This window comes from Callithrix jacchus, chromosome 4 (genome assembly GCF_049354715.1).
Source record: "Callithrix jacchus isolate 240 chromosome 4, calJac240_pri, whole genome shotgun sequence".
Classification (NCBI taxonomy): domain Eukaryota; kingdom Metazoa; phylum Chordata; class Mammalia; order Primates; family Cebidae; genus Callithrix; species Callithrix jacchus.
Genome location: NC_133505.1, coordinates 95,467,379 through 95,484,724, shown reverse-complemented (window position 1 = coordinate 95,484,724; position 17,346 = coordinate 95,467,379). Strand labels below are relative to the sequence as shown.

At 44.7% G+C, this 17,346-nt stretch overlaps 2 pseudogenes; one reads left to right on the top strand and one right to left on the bottom strand.

The window, feature by feature from the left end:
- Nucleotides 1–9,107: 9,107 nt before the first annotated feature.
- On the bottom strand, nt 9,108–10,434 carry LOC100411039 (argininosuccinate synthase pseudogene; annotated as a pseudogene).
- A 128-nt stretch (nt 10,435–10,562) lies between these two features.
- Nucleotides 10,563–12,089, top strand: LOC100410673 (nascent polypeptide-associated complex subunit alpha-like; annotated as a pseudogene).
- The last annotated feature ends 5,257 nt before the right edge of the window (nt 12,090–17,346 follow it).

The window sequence follows — 17,346 nt, the reverse complement described above, 5'->3', positions numbered from 1 at the left end:
GGCCCCGCCCCGCCCCGCCGGCGGCTTCTACACCTGGGCCGCAGCGTCCCCTAGCGGCGAGCCCGGGCACGGCGGGGACCCTCTTGCGAGAAAGGTGGCGTCCGGGAGCCCTCTCCTGGCTGGGGCCACCACCCTCTAAAGAGTGGGAGGAAGGGGGCCTACAGTGGGGTGAGCTTTTCCGCGGCGGGGGTGGGGGGTGGTGCCAGGAGGTGTATTGGAGGGGGAGGAGAATTGCAGTAGAAACCTCCGACTCTCACACAATTCGTGGCCAAGTGGATATTTCAATATAACCATAGCTCACTTGGCCGGGCGCCGTGGCTCATACCTGCAATTCCAGCACTTTAGGAGGCCGACGTGGGTGGATCATCTGAAGTCAGGAGTTAGAGACCAGCCTGGCCAACATGGTGAAATCTCGTCTCTACTAAAAATACAAAAATTAGCTGGGCGTGGTAGCACACACCTGTAATCCCAGCTACTCGGGGGGCTGAGACAAAAGAATCGCTTGAACCTGGGAGGCAGACGTTGCCGTGAGCTGAGATCGCGCCACAACACTCCAGCCCGGGCGACAGAGCGAGACTCCATCTCAAAAAATAAATAAATAAAAATTTAAAAAAAAGAAAGAAACCGTCATAGCTCAGCTCACTTAACTGGGGCTGCTCAGTGCAAGCTGAACAATGATGAATGACCCAGATTCTTTGGGGTAGCTAGAGAGGGGAAAAGAAGCCTTTATTCCTAACAGCTTGACTGTAAGCAGCTTGTTGGAATCATCCCATATAGAAACGGCAAAACCGCTGAAGGAACCTGACCCTCATATTTGTATCACACTTTACTTACCATTATCTCAGTCTGGTTCTGTCTATTTTCATTCAGTACCTAGAAGAGCTCCCTGAACACAGGAAGCATTCAATAAACTACTGTTGAATACATGTACAGATGGATGGGATCTCATTCCACCCTTTGAAGAAGCGTGGACAGGTGTCTGCTCTCCAAAGGCAGAGAGGTGGAGGAGGAGGCAGGCGGCACCCTAAAATGGACTTTCAATCTTACCTGAGGTTTTGGGTCAAGCTTATCACAAACCTGGCTTTTCTTATTCCCACTGAAACAGGCCTGGTTTCCAGGAGAACAGAAACATGGTGATTTCTTCCTTTCCCTTAAGATGTTTGTTTTCCTCTCTCCTTCAGGGATCATTAGGTTAGAGAAATCCCAAGAGCCTCTTCCCACACTAGAGAGGGGAAGTTCTTTTCTCCTACTGCTTCTGAAATTTCCCCAACCCCATAGTCATAGCTGCAGTTTTACCTAACAGGGTGTGAAATCTCTCTTCTGAGAGTCCTTTGACCTCCAGATTTTTTTTTTCTTGGGATAGGGTCTTGCTGTGTCACTCAGGCTAGAGTGCAGTAGCTCAATCATAGCTCACTGCAGCCTTGAACTCCTGGGCTCAAGCAATCCTTCTGCCTCTGCCTCCTGAATAGTTGGGACTACAGGTGTGCGCAACCACACCCAGTTAATTTTTTTTTTTTTTGAGACGGAGTTTCGCTCTTGTTATCCAGGCTGGAGTGCAATGGCACAATCTCGGCTCTCCGCAACCTCCGCCTCCTGGGTTCAGGCAATTCTCCTGCCTCAGCCTCCCGAGTAGCCGGGACTACAGGCGTGCACCACCACGCCCAACTAATTTTTGCATTTTTGGTAGAGACGGGGTTTCACCTTGTTGACCAGGATGGTCTCAATCTCTTGACCTCGTGATCCACCCGCCTCGGCCTCCCAAAGTGCTGGGATTATAGGCGTGAGCCACCTCGCCCGGCTTCCAGCTAATTTTTTTATGTTTAACACAGATGAGGTCAAGGCCGGTCTTGAACTACTGGGCACAGGCAGTCCTCCAGTAATCCCAAAGTGTTGGGATTACAGGTGTGAACCACTGTGCCCAGTTCTTCTTCTGATTTGTGCCCCATTCCTGTTGCTTCCCACCTGGAGCTGATAGAACACATTTCCTTTCTCTGCTGGCTTGTAGCTCCAGGTTTCTCTCCAGGCAGGTCATTAATGAGTTCCCAGATAACCCTCAAAGTCAAGGTTTGTATACATAACCTTTCAATGTGATCATTTCTCTCTTGTACTTTTCCACATTGAGTTTTCCTAGCTAGTCCCTTGAATAAACTTCCAATGATGTAAATGCTCAGTTTCCCTGAGAGACTTTTAAAACATCACCATAAAGTCACACTGAGATGGGATTCTAAGTTATATATGTGGGCAGTCAGAGCAATCATGCTGAAAGAAACAGAAAGCCCCAGCCAGCCTGCGAGACATGTGAGTGCTCCAGGGAACTGACTGGTCTGCTTTTGTTCCCAGACTTTGATTAATGGGAATTCCTGGCAGGAGGCCTCATGAGAGCCAAAGCAGGCAGTGGCTGAGCTGCTTGCTCATCTCCATGTGGGCACAGTGTTTGGGCAACCAACGAAGAAGACTCCTAAATATCCCTCTTTATGAGAAAGGCTCCCAGGCTACAGCTCAGTTCTTACCCCTGCGTTCAGCTCAATCAGAGCCAGACTCTTAAATCCACCCTAGCATCCCCTCCTTCTGCCTTGTGAGAAAGAAATCTGCTCTGCAAATGATCATTTTCACTGCTTTGTGATACATAATCTGCTCCTATTTTCAACAACATCTCTTTAATGAGCTGACTGCATTAGCTATCTTTCATGTTGTTGGTTTCTTTTTTTTGTCATGTTGTTAGTTTCAATGCAGCCTTCAGGGCACTATTGTGGCTTCCATCCCTGCCACTCCCCTGAAACTGCCTTTGCTAAAGCTTCCACTAAAGGAATAACCCTTCCATTTGCCCCTCTATAATCATATCCTACTCTTTCTGAGGGAAGCACCATCCTGAGTTTTATGTTAATAATTCTATTATCACAAATATATGTGTCCCTAAACACTACACAGTTTGTTTTTGCTTGTTTTTGAGCTTTTTGTAAATAGTATCATTCTGCCTGATTCCTGTGCACCTTGCAGTTTTTGCCCAGCATTGTTTTGAGATTCACCCATTCGATTTCTCTGTTATACAGTATTTTGTTTTAAAAACATAACGCAATTTAATTGCCCATTCTACTTTTGGATGTTGGATGGGTTCCAGTTTTTCCTATTGCAAACCGTTTAGCTGTGAACATTCTTAAATATTTCTCCTGATACATGTGTGCAAGAATGTTTTTTAGGATGTATATCTAGAAGTGGAATCGTCGGGTCTTAAGGTATGTGCATGTTCAGATTTACTAGGTAATGTCTAAACTGTCTGAACTGGTTGTTTTCTAAAGTGGTTGTACCAATTTTCATTTCCAACAGTGGTATATTAAAGTTGTTCATGCCCCACAATCTTTGCCAGCACTTGTTTTCATCTAAATCATCTCTAATAATAGTTGTAGTTTCCATTTCCCCAATTATCAGTATAGCTAAGCATCTTTAATGTTTAATATACCTAGTCCTGTTTCCTGTTTTGTTAATTGATGGTGCTTTTGCCCTGTTTCATGTGTTTTGAGAAGTCCTTTCTGACCCCAAGGATATAAAAATATTTTCCCATATTTTCTTTCAAAAGTTTTACAATTTTGCCTTTTATGTAAGTCCACATTCCATCTGAAATTCATTTCTCCTTTCATTTGCAATGCCGGAGCTCTCTTACAATGGATTTCTACATACATATGGGTCTGCTTTTGGTTTTCTTTTTCTTTTTTTTTCTTGAGATGGAGTTTCACTCTTGTTATCCAGACTGGAGTGCAATGGCACGATCTCAGCTCACTGCAACCTCCGCCTCCTAGGTTCAGGCAATTCTCCCACCTCAGCCTCCTGTGTAGCTGGTATTACAGGCACGCGCCACCATGCCCAGCTAATTTTTTGTATTTGTAGTAGAGACAGGGTTTCACCATGTTGACCAGGATGGTCTCGATCTCTTGACCTCATAATCCACCAGCCTCGGCCTCCCAAAGTGCTGGATTACAGGCGTGAGCCACCGCGCCTGGCCCTGGTTTTCTATTTTGTTCCATTTGCCTATCCCTGTGCTAGCATTATATCGCCTGAACTCTGTGGTCTGCCTGCCTGCCTGCCTGCCTTCCATCTCTCTTTCTCTCTTTCCCTTTTTCCTTCTTTCCTTCTTTCTGAGTCTCACTCCATTGCCCAGACCAGAGAACAGTGGTGCAATTTCATCTCACTGCAACCTCCTTCTCGCACGTTTGAGCAATTCTCCTGCCTCAGCCTCCTGAGTAGATGGGATAACAGATGCATGCCACCATGCCCAGCTAATTTTATTTTATTTTTTTTTAATTAGAGACGGGGTTTCACCATGTTGGCCAGGCTGGTCTCGAACTCCTGACCTCAAGTAATCCACCCACCTTGGCCTTCCAAAGTGCTGGGATTACAGGTGTGAGCCACCAAGCCTGGCCTGTGGCTTTATTTCAAGTGTTGATTTCCAAATATACAAGTCCTGCCCTAACTTATTTCTTTTTTTTCTTTACAAAGATCTCAAGTATTCTTAGCTCTTTGCTCCTCCATAGACATTTTCTAATTCATTTGTTATGATAAACTTGAGATTTTTATTTGAAATTTCAGTAAATATATGTGGTGGATTGCATTGTTCATTCACAGTTACTTATTCCCATCTTTGCCATACTTTTTACAGGTGGGGTAAACCAGTCTGCTTCATTGGTTTTGGGCTTATGTTGACTTGCCTTGGCCAACACCAAATTGGAGCAGAAGCTTAAATTATGTTGTATGCTTTAGTGCTTCCCCTACCTCCTTTGAGCTTCTGCCATTTGCCATGAGATCATGCCCCAAAGAGTGGCTGCACCTTCAGTGGGGATCCCAGAATGAAAAGACAAATGGAATCATGTAGAGTCCAATATGGCCACAAAAAGTCTGCAGTCTTCATGTAATGGGAGCCTTCATGTAATGTTTCCTATTACTGCATCCTTCATGTAATGTTTCCTATTACTGCAGCCTTCATGTAATGTTTCCTATTACTGCAGCCTTCATGTAAGGTTTCCTATTACTGCTATTTGGATAAAATTGGCATCTTTATGATATTGAGTCATTGGTACACCGCATGTGTGCGCGCACGCACATGTGTGTGTGTGCTCGCATATAGCTCTGTGTAATTTTATCACATCTGTAGCTTCATGTAACCACCATTCAATCAAAATACGGAACTATGCCATCACCACAAAGACTCTTCCTCATGCTACTTAATTATAGTCACACTCAGCCTCTCCCCCACACCATCCCTAATCTCTGACAACCACTAATCTGTTCTCCATCTCTGTAATTTTGTCATTTCAAGAATGTTATGTAAGCCAGGTACAGTGGCTCATGCCTGTAATCTCAGCACTTTGGGAGGGTGAGGTGGGCAGATCGCTTGAGGTCAGGAGCTCAAGACCAGCCTGGCCAACATGGCAAAACTCCGTCTCTACCAAAAATACAAAAATTAGCTGGGCATGGTGGTGTGTGCCTGTAGTCCCAGCTACTTGAGAGGATGAGGCAGGAGAATTGCTTGAACCCAGGAGGCAGAGGTTGCTGTGGGCCAAGATCACACCAGGACTCCAGCTTGGACAACAGAGCAAGACTCCATCTCAAAAAAAAAAAAAAAGTTATGTAAATGAAATTATACAGTATGTGTCCTTTTGAGACTTTTTCTTCATTCAGCACAATGCCCTTGAGATTCATCCAAGTTGTTGTGTGTGTCAACTGTTGATTCTTTTCATTGCTGAGTAGTATTCCACAGTATGGATATACCGCCGTTTCTTTAGCCATTCACCTGTTGAACAGCATCTGGGTTTTGGTTATTATGAATAAAGCTGCTATGAGCATTCATATACAGGTTTTTATATGAACATAAGTTTTCACTTCTCTGGGAAAAGTAATCAGAAGGGCAATTGCTGGGTCATTTTGTAGTTGCATGTTTACTGTTAAAAGAAACTGCCAAACTGTTTTCCAGGGTGGCTATACCATTTTACATTCCCACCACCAATGTATGAGATATCCAAGTTTGTGTATCCTTGCCAGCATTTGGTGGTGTCACTATTTTTAAATTTCAGTAATTTTGATGGTTATGTGGTAGTATCTCACTGTGGTCTTAATAATTTGCATTTTTTGGCAGGGTGTGGTGGCTCATGCCTATAATTCCAACACTTTGGGAGGCTGAGTTGGGAGGATTGCTTGGGGTTAGGGGCTTGAGACCAACCTAGGCAACACAGTGAGACCCTGTCTCTACAAAAAAAATTTTTAAAGTTAGCAGGGCATAGTGGCACAAGCCTGTAGTCCCAGCTAATTGGCAGGCTGAGACAGGAGGATTGCTTGAGCTCAGGAATTCAGGGCTGCAGTGAGCTGTGACTATACTCTAGCCTGGGTGACAGAGTGAGACCCTTCTCTAACAAGAATCACCATCATCATCATTTGCATTTCCTTAATGGCTAGTGATGGGAACATCTTCTCATGTGCTTATTTGACATCACTACATCCTTGTTGGTGAAATGTTTTTTGCTATTTTCTAATTGGATTTTTCCCCCTAAGTTTTGAGAATTTCTTATACTTTTTAGACATGAGGCTTCTGTCAGATACGTGGTTAGCAAATATCTTACCCTAGTCCATAGCTTGTCTTTTCAACCCCTTGACAGGGTCTTTGTAGAGAAAAAGTCTTTTAATCTTGACAAAGTCCAATTTATCAATTTTTTTATTCTATGAATAAAATAAGTGGCACGATTCTAGTGGCACAATTCTTTTGTTTCATTTTCCAGTCTTATTATGCAGTCAAGGATCTACAGTACACTGTGGAACAGGAGTGGTGATAGTGGTCATCCTTCTCTATTTCTGACTTTAAGCTTCTGATTTTCTGATCTGTCTTCTTTATGCATTTTCAGTTCCTAAGAACCATAGTCATCAGTTACATTGTGTTTGGCTGCAATAGTGTGCTTGTCTAGAGTGGCTTAAATGACAAAAATATGTAGGCTGCACAAGATGTCTCACACCTGTAATCCCAGCGCTTTGGGAAGCTAAGGTGGGAGGATTGCTTGAGCCCAGGAGTTTGAGACCAGCTTGGGCAACACAGGGAGACCCCATCTCTACAAAAAATTAAAAAATTGGTCAGGTGTGGTGGTGTGCACCTGTGGTCCCAGCTACTCAGGAGACTGAGATGGAAGGATCACTTGAGCCCATGAGGTCAAGAATGCAGTGAACCATGACTGTGCCACTGTACTCCAATCTTGGTGGCAGAGTGAGACCTTGTCTCAAAAAAAGTAATAATTTATATGATTAAAATATGTGGCCTTGGGCTTTTTCTGTCATTCTACTGTACCACCCTCAGTTTTGGCTTTTGTCTTTGATGACATCCTGGCAAGAAAGGTTTCAGGCTTTCTCACCATATTTATTTCAACTGGAGAACAACTTCTCATCAGATGCCCTGAGACATATTTCCTTTTACATGTCTTTGGTTACCACTGGTTCACAGATAGGGGAGTCGTTACCATACTTACCATAAACTAACCATGATTCAACTTCTGGGTCTGGGGTTCCTTCCCTGAGTATGTTGATACCCAACATTTAAAGTTACCAAACTAGGCCAGATGCAGTGGCTCACACCTGTAATCCTAGCACTTTGGGAGGCTGAGGTGGGTGGATCGCCTGAGGTCAGGAATTTGAGACCAGCCTAGCCAAACTGGTGAAACCCTGTCTCTACTAAAAATACAAAAATTAGCTGGGTGTGGTGGCAGGCACCTGTAATCCCAGCTACTCGAGAGCCTGAGGCAGGAAAATTATTTGAACCCAGGAGGCGGAGGTTGCAGTGAGCTGAGATTGTACCATTGCACTCCAGCCTGGGTGACGGAGCAAGACTCTGTTTCAAAATACAAACAACAAAAAGAATAAATAAATAAATAAAGCTACCAAACTAAGGATGAAAGGGGTGAGAGGGAGGAACTGGCTATGCTGCCAACAGTGGTCTGCCCAACATCAATTTGACTTTGTATTCCCTGTGCCTGGCAATGGCAGATACATTTGGAGGTTTCTGCTCAGCTTATCCCCCTTTATTAGGAACTACCTCTCCATCCCTGAGGGTAGACCTCTGCAGCCACACAGCTGCACTTCCAGCCATACTGAAGGGGACCATTAATTTAGTCATCAGCACATATTTATTGGGACTTAACCACCATCAAGCTATTTATGTTTATATTTATATTTTATATGTATATATGCTGCACATAAAATACAATGTAAGCAGTATACACTAGAATTGTATTTCATCCAGATTATAGCTACTGTTCTAGGCACTGAGGATAGAATGGTGGATGAAAGAAGATGCACCACAGTCTAGTGGTGAATACAGTCTTCAATCAAATCTTCAATTACAATTGAGATAAATGCCTTAGAGGACTAGTAATAGTAATATGTAATGCATGATTAGGGGATTAGGACAGGAGTGAACCACTGGCTCAAACTCAGCCAATCAGATTCTCTTTCCTGGGAATTAAAGATAATAATAGGTAACACTTACATAGTGCTTACTGTCTGATGTGGTTTGGCTCTGTGTCCCCACCCAAATCTCATTTTGAATTGTGGCTCCCATAATTCCCATGTGTTGTAGGAGGGACCCAGTGGGAGATAATTAAATCATGGGGGGTTTCCCCCATACCCTTCTCATGGTAGTGAATAAGTCTCATGAGATCTGATGGTTTTATTAGGGGTTTCCACTGTTGCATCTTCCTCATTCTCTCTTTGCCTGCTGCCATCCATGTAAGACAGGACTTGCTCCTTCTCGCCTTCTGCCATGATTGTGGGGCTTCCCAGCAATGTGAAACTGTAAACCCAATTACGTCTCTTTCTTTTGTAAATTGCCCAGTCTTGGGTATTTTTTTTAATCTTTTAATTGTCATTTTATAGCTTCCCACTGCAGCTTCCCCCAACCCTTCCCTTCGATGACAACATTTGCAGGCTTCAGGGGGACCAGGGAACCAAACTGGGGACTGGCAGCCCCACTACACTGCCAGCCGGGGGGAACAAGTCACAATCACAAATTATCACAACAGTTAGCGCCTGTACTTGGGGGACCTGCAAATTGAGGAGGCCCCAGCTCCTCACTGTTCAGGGGTCTATTTGGCAGTGACCTTGCTCTGGAGGCAATGCTATTCCTTCAGCCTGAGGGAATTGATGTTGATGAAGCCGGTGGCATCAATTGGCTCACAGACACCCTGAACGTTCATGCCTACCAGCTCTTCGTTGTAGAGAGACAGTGGGGACTCCGGCCGAGGATGTACACCTGGCCCTTTAAGATGGACACCTGCACTTTCCCTTCCACTCCCTCCGGGGACTTGGCAATGCAGTGGTGGACAAATTCACACTCAGGGCTGTGCCAGAAACCGGTATAGACCAGCTCAGTAAATTTCAAGCCCAGGCCTTGTTTGATTTTGCACACTTCCCAGTCCACAGTGAAGTCCTCAATGTCTCAATGAGCGTGGTAAAGGATGGTGCCTGCTGGGGTCCCCTAGATACCTTGGTACCTCATTCCTATGAAGCAGTTCTCCACGATGTCAATGCGGCCCACGCCGTGCTTGCCCACGACTTCGTTCAGGTACATGAAGAACTCCAAAGAGGTCTGGTGGGTGGTGCCATCCTTGATGTTGGTCTCGGATATGTTTTTATTAGCAGCGTGAAAATGGACTAATACTGTCCTAAATTATTTTATATAGTTTAAGGGATTTAATTCCTTCCCGCAACCCTAGAGAGGTATATTACATTATCTCCAGTTTAAAGGTGAATACATTGAGGCACAGAGAGGTTAAGTAACTTGCTGCAGGTCACATAGCTAGTTAGTTATAGAGCTAGGATTTAAATTCAGGTAGCCTGATTACAGAGGATGGGCTCACTATCACTGGGACTAGGAGGACGGGGCATCTGTCTCCTGCCTCTTTTGGGAAAAGCACAGAAAGCTGGTTTTCATGCAGAGAAAGAAGAATAAAGGGAGAAGTGCCAAGAGAAATAAAAGCAAGTTCCCCCCTCCAACTTTTTTTGAGACAGGATTTCACTCTCTGTCACCCAGGCTAGAGTGCAGTTGTGCCATCATAGCTTACTGCAGTCTCAAACTCCTGGGCTCAAGTGATCCTCCTGCCTCAGCCTCCTGAGTAGCTGGGACTATAGGCACATGCCACTGTGTCTAGCTAATTTTATTTTTTATTTTTGGTAGAGATAGAGTCTTGCTTTGTTGATAAGGCTGGTCTTGAACTCCTGACTTCATGTGATCCTCTTGCCTCGACCTCACAAAGTGCCGGGATTACAGGCATGAGCCACCACACCCAGCCATGGTCCCTTTCTTGAAGAGTCTCATTTGTCTCCTGTAATATCCAGAGACCTCTTTACCAGAATCCTCTGAATATGATATGCCTTCTGAATTTCATCACCAGGTATATGACCAAGCTTCATTTATCCTTTCTTCCCTCTACTCATAAAGGATATACACTGTGTCAGTTGCTGCAAAGTTCAGAACACCCCACCCATATGGGCTTTGCTGAACTTCTCAACTGGTTTGCCACCACCACTGTGTACCATAAATGGCTTACAGGTATGGCCAAGTTTTTGATCCTCTTAGCCTTTGAGCAGCTGGGCAAGACCTGAGGTGACCAAAGTCTTTGGGTGAGTCACCTCTGGCTATAAGTAGCCTGTCCATTTGCACACCAGTGTATCATACAAGTAATATCTTTCTTTTTTCTTTTTTTGTAAGAGATGGGGTCTTGCTCTGCTGCTCAGGCTGGAGTGCAGTTGTGCAATTATAGCTCACTGTGGCCTCAAACTCCTGGGTTCAAGCGATCCGCCTGCCTCAGCCAGTTTTTCATTTTCTTTGTACAGATGGCAGTCTTGCTATGTTGCCCAGGCTGGTCTTGAACTCCTAGCCTCAAGTAATCCTCCCACCTCAGCCTTCCAAAGTACTGGAATTAGAGGAGTAAGCCACCTCTTAGGCCCAAATAGTATCATTTTCTATGTATGTCATTACCAGACAAGGTGGAGAAGCACTGGCTTAAGGAATAGACTTATAATTTTCTCCTGAAATAAGAAGTGTGGGCTCTTTCTGCTGCCATCATTATATTCCCTGCACAGATCTGGCACTGAATCTGACAGTGAAGAATCAGTACCAGAACTCGAGGAACAAAATTCCACACAGGAACCACACAACAAGCCCAGGTGGCAGCAGCAGCACATTTGACGAAGAACCAGTCAAGAAAGCAAAACACAGTTGGAGTGATAAGGCTGGTCTTGAACTCCTGACTTCACGTGATCCTCTTGCCTCGGCCTCACAAAGTGCCGGGATTACAGACATGAGCTACCACACCCAGCCATGATCCCTTTCATGGCCAGGCATGGTGGCTCATTCCTGTAATCCTGGCACTTTGGGAGTCCGAGGCAGGCGGATCACTTGAGGGCAGGAGTTTGAGACCAGCCTGGCCAACATGGTCAAACCCCATCTCTAGTCTCTACTAAAAATACAAAAATTAGTCAAGTGTGGTGGCATGTGCCTGTAACCCCAGCTACTCAGGAGGCTGAGGCAGGAAAATCACTTGAACCTGGGAGGCAGAGGTTGCAGTGAGCTGAGACGGCACCACGGCACTCCAGCCTGGGTGACAGAGCAAGACTCTGTCTCCAAAAAATGAGAAAGAAACGAAAAGAAGGCACAGAAGCTATGGCTATGTCCAAACTGGGTCTGTGAAAGGCTCTGAGGGTTACTAGAGTCACCATCCCGAAATCTAAGAATATCCTCTTCAACACAAAACCAGGTGTTTACAAGAGCCTAGCTTCAAACACCTACACAGTTTGGGGGGAAACTAAGATCAAAGATTTATCTCAACAAGCATAGCTAGGAGCTACTGAGAAGTTCAAAGTTTAAGGTGAAGTTGTTTAAAACATTCAAGAAAACAGACTCCACTGTACGAGAGGAGAGGGAAGAGGAAGCAGTTGAGGAAACAGGTGTGAAACTTAAGGATATAAGATTGGTCTTGTCACAAGCAAATGTGTGAGCAAAGGCAGTCCAAGTACTGAAGAGCAATATTGCTGATATTGTCAATGCTATCATGAAATTAATGTAAGCTGAAAATGAGGACCTTTGTTATGTGTTTTAAACAAAAGAGTCACTGCAGCTTGGTTTGAAATTTGTACTGTTTGCATTATTAATAAAGTTATGGTTTCTTGTTGGGTGAAAAAAAAAGTTTGAGGTAGGCATTTCCCAGTTAGAGTGCAGTTGCTCAGCAAGGTCATCTAGACCTTTCCTCTCTGTATGCTGCTATTCCCATGATAGGTTTTTATCTTCAGCCTCAGGGTTGCATGGTTATTTTCATGGTTGCAAGATGGCCTCCCTGCCTCTAAGTACCATGTTCTTACAAATGGGGTTCAAAATGAGAAACGGTGGTATCAGGGTACTCTTCTGATTAGCCTCTTTTATTAGGAAGCAAACTCTTTCCTAGAAGTTCCCCAGCAGGATTCCTCTCTATAGCTTATTGAACAGATGTGAAAGAGTCTTGGAGTTTAATATCTGATTTTCCCTTCTCTAACTTAGAAAGCAGGCTTGAAAAAGGTCTGGGAATGGCTGGAAGGTAGCTGACGGATAGTGCCTGCTATTTTTGTTAGGTAAAACAAAATGGTATGTGTAAGTGACAGTTCCAGGACTTTATTCTCGTGAAGTTCTAATAAGATTGTTTCTCTTGGGAGTATCTGCCTACTTATATCATTGAATATGTAAGTGGGTGTAACTCTCCCAACCAAAGCAGGGGTTACCAAGTCCAAACTGATCTACAGACATGTGGAGCACCTAATACCTCTGCACTGCTGACTCTGTTGTCAAGACAGAACTTTCTGCTCTCATGTGATAGCACTACTTATATCACAAGCTTGTCCTTAAAAGTCCATATGGCTGGGAGCGGTGGCTCATGCCTGTAATCCCAGCACTTTGGGAGGTCGAGGCGAGTGGATCACGAGGTCAAGAGATCGAGACCATCCTGGTCAACATGGAGAAACCCCGTCTCTACTAAAAATACAAAACATTAGCTGGGCATGGTGGCACATGCCTGTAGTCCCAGCTACTCAAGAGGCTGAGGCAGGAGAATTGCCTGAACCCAGGAGGCAGAGGTTGTGGTGATCGTGCCATTGCACTCCAGCCTGGGTAACAAGAGCGAAACTCCATCTCAAAAAAAAAAAAAAAAGTTCATATGAATAAAAAGTTAAATTTGTTTTTAGAAACGGGATCTTGGTATGTTGCCCACACTGGCCTTGTAGTCCTCAGCTCAAGTGATCCTTCGGCCTCAGCCTCCCAAGTAGCTGGGACTTATAGGTGCCTGCCACTGAGCCCAGATTAAAGTTATTATTATTATTATTTTTATAGATGGAGGCCTGCTCTGTCACCTAGGCTGGAGTGCAGTGGTGCAATCTCGGCTCACTGCAACCTCTGCCTCCCAGATTCAAGTGATTCCCCTGCCTCAACCTCCTGAGTAGCTGGGATGACAGATACACACCACCACTCTGGGATAATTTTTGTATTTTTAGTAAAGACTAGAGATGGGGTTTCACCATGTTGGCCAGGCTGGTCTTGAACTCCTGACCTCAAGTGATCCACCCGCCTTGGCCTCCCAAAGTGCTGGGATTATAGGCGTGAGCCACCATGCCCTGCCTAGACTTTTTTTTTTTAGATGGAGTCTTGCTCTGTTGCCAGGCTGGAATGCAATGGCACGATCTCGGCTCACTGCAACCTCTGCCTCCCGCGTTCAAGTGATTCTCCTGCCTCAGCCTCCTGAGTAGCTGGGACTACAGGTGCATGCCACCCAATTTTTAATAAAAGTTCCTATGTAGCAATTGCATCTCACTAGGTTGAGACTTTCTTTGGATAATCACAAATGCCATCTTTAGTTCATTCACGGCTTGCAGTCAGAAAACTTCATTTACTTACTGAATAAATAAATATTTATTTATTTCAAAGACAACATGATTGACATCTAAGAAATGGCCAAAAATGCAGGATTAAGAGAGATTCCTCTGTAGCAATACACAGTAACTAGAATGTTAGAAATTTAGGACCCTGATTTACTTCTCACCTCCCAGTCCTGTTCCTATCTGGGTCTTACTTATTTTGATAAACAGCCTTACCTTACATCTGGTTGCTCAAACCAAATGCTTGGGAGGAGTCCTTTTCCTGACAACCCACATTAAATCTATCAGTACGACTTATCTGTTCCACCTCCAAAATGTATCTCAAATCTGTCGACTTCTCTCCATTTCATAGTTCTCACTCATTTCTCTTTTACCATTCCAGTGGCCTACCTGTTATTTCTGCTTCCACTGTAAGTCCCCTACAACCCGTTTTTCCCGCATAAGCCTGAATTAGCTCATCAGTTCATCAGTTATCTACTGCTGCAGAACAAACCACCTCAAATCTTTTTTATTTTTTGAAACAGAGTCTCTCTGTCGCTCAGGCTGGAGTTCAATGGCGTGATCTCAGCTCACTGTAACCTCCACTTCCCAGACTCAAATGATTCTCACGCCTCAGCCTCCCAAGTAGCCAGGACTACAGGCATGTGCCACCATGCCCAGATAATTTTTTTGCATTTTTAGTAGAGACGGGGTTTTACTATGTTGGCCAGGCTGGTCTCGAACTCCTGACAAGTGATCTGCCCATCTTGACCTCCCAAAGTGCTAGGATTACAGGTGTGAGCCATTGCATCCACCCCACCCCAAATCTTGATGATTAAAGAAAAAATACAGGCTGGGCGCAGTGGTGCATGCCTGTAATCCCAGCCACTCAGGAGGCTGAGGCAGGAGAACTGCCTGAACCCAGGAGGCGGAGGTTGCGGTGAGCCGAGATCGCACCATTGCACTCCAGCCCGGGTAACAAGAGCGAAACTCTGTCTCAAAAAAAGAAAAAAATACAGTCATTTGCTCACGATTCTGTGGGTTAGCTGAGCAGGGCAAGTTCAGCTGGAATAGCAAGGCTGTGCTGCATGTAGTGTAGGCTGGACTTTCTTGCATGACTGAAGTTTGGGCTGGAGAACCCAAGGTAGTGTCACTCACATGTCTAGCCCCTCGTCAGGGACGGCTGGAACGCTGGGGCCAAGTGCTCTGGCATCCTTTGGGACCTCACTATCCACAGGGCCTCTCCAGCAGGCTCCAAGAAAGCAACAAGACCTCTTAGAGCCCAATCTCAGAAGTTGCATCATGTCCCTGTTACTTCTATCACAAGTCACAGGGGCCTGCCCAGATTCAGGAGGAGTGAAAACAGAGAGAGGAATCGCAAAGGCCCATTTACAAAAGTGCGTGTGGGATGGGATGGATGGTTGCAGCCACCTTTGAAAACAATCTAACGGAGTGAGCTTGCATTTATTTATTTTTTAATTTTTAATTTTCTTATTTTTTAAAACAGGGTCTTGCCTTGTTGCCCATGCTGGAATGAAGCGGCACTATTGTGGCTCACTATAACCTCAAACTCCTGGGCTCAAGTGATCTTAGCCTCCTGAGTAGCTGGGACTGCACACTCACACCACCAAGCCCAGCTAATTTTTCTTTCTTTTTTTTTTTTTTTGTAGAGACAGGGTCTTGCTCTGCTGACCAGGCTGGTCTTAATCTTCCTGGCTGCAAGCAATCCTCCTGCCTCTGCTTCCCAAAGTGCTGGGACTGTAGGCATGAGCCACCATACCTGGCCCAGAGTGAGCTTTAAGAAAAGTATACAACACTTTTCATCCCTCCCTCCCTCCCTTCCTCCCTCCCTTCCTTCCCTTTTTTTTTTTTAAATAGGGCCTTGCTCTGTCACCCAGACTGGAGTGCAGTGGCACAATCACAGCTCACTGCAGCCTCGACCCTTTGTTTTGGGCAATCCTCCCACCTCAGCCTCCCAAGTAGCTAGGATTACACTTCCACGCTACCACGCCTGGATATTTTTTTTTCTATTTTTTTGGTAGAGACAAGGTGTCCTATGTTGCCCAGACTGGTCTAGAACTCTTGGGCTCAAGTGAGTCTCCTGCCTCAGTCTCCCAAAGGCATTACAGGTGTAAGCCACTGCACCTAGCCACCTCTCTTCTTAAACTTCTTCAGTGCTTCCACTGGCACTTAGACTACAATCCAAATTCCCTATCCTGGCTGAAAAAACTACCTCTCCCTTGTGCCTACCATCCTCCCGCTCTTCATTACACTGGCCTTTTTGTTCCTCCAACACCAAACCCTGCGCCTTGTTCTTGGTTTAACAACAGTTTCTGGGAAACACTCCATTCCGACTTTTGTTTTGCTCTCTCCTTCTCCTGGTCAGCTCAAATGTCACCTTTTTAGAGAGATCTTCTCTGCCCACCCCATCAAAATCAGACTCCTTCCCTTACCCCCAGCCACCCTTTCACCTCCCTCTGTTTTTTTCCTTCATAGTACAGATCTGAAAATTCCATCGTCTTCATTTTCTTTCTTTAAAAAATGCTCGTCAACTGCTAAAGGGATGAAGTTATACAACAGAAATCTCTGTAATGGCTATGAGTATGTCTGCACATTTAAAGACCAAGTGTTTCCCTCTAGACTAAAGAACTGAGGGGCGGTAGGTCAGGAGAGAGAGAAACTAGCTTTTCATTGCATATTGTTTCGTGGTGTTGGGCTATTTTACTATGCACATGTTTTTAAAATTGTAAGACATTTTAATAAGATCTCTTTCATGAGAGAATGCTTCCCAAATATTGTTCAATGATTTGTAATAATTTCACTAGATCACCAGATGGCTTAGGTGAACTGGAGGCTGTGAGCTGCCCTCTTGAGAAATTTGTTTGGCTTCCCTGGGTTAGAGTAAGTCCAGCAGGATTCTGCAGAAGGCTCTTTTCTTTGCTTGCTTTGAGAGAGAATGAATGTCTTTAAATACATATTTAAAAAGAAAGCGTGAAAAGCTTTCAACATGAGATTCCCAGGAAACAGGCACAATGCCATGAGATGCTTCAAAATACCTTAAGATGCAGGACACAGGCTGTATTCAATTGCTTGCCCTATTCAGGACTGCAATTACTCTGCCTGCATTGTGCAGGTTTCTTTTAAATAGCTCTCATGTTCCTTGTCATCACAAGACATCCGATTGGTAACAGCAAAATAATTCACTGAAATAAGGAAACAAACTCCTGGCCTTTAAAATTCAAATTTTCAGCCAAAGTACACGTGGATTTTATACTTTGGCTTAGCATACAGTATAGAAATATAAACCAAGCCTGGGTGCGGTGGCTCATGCCTATAATCCCAGCACTTTGGGAGGCCGAGGCGGATGGATCACGAGGTCAAGAGATGATCGAGACCACCCTGGTCAATAAGGTGAAACCCCGTCTCTACTAAAAATACAAAAATTAG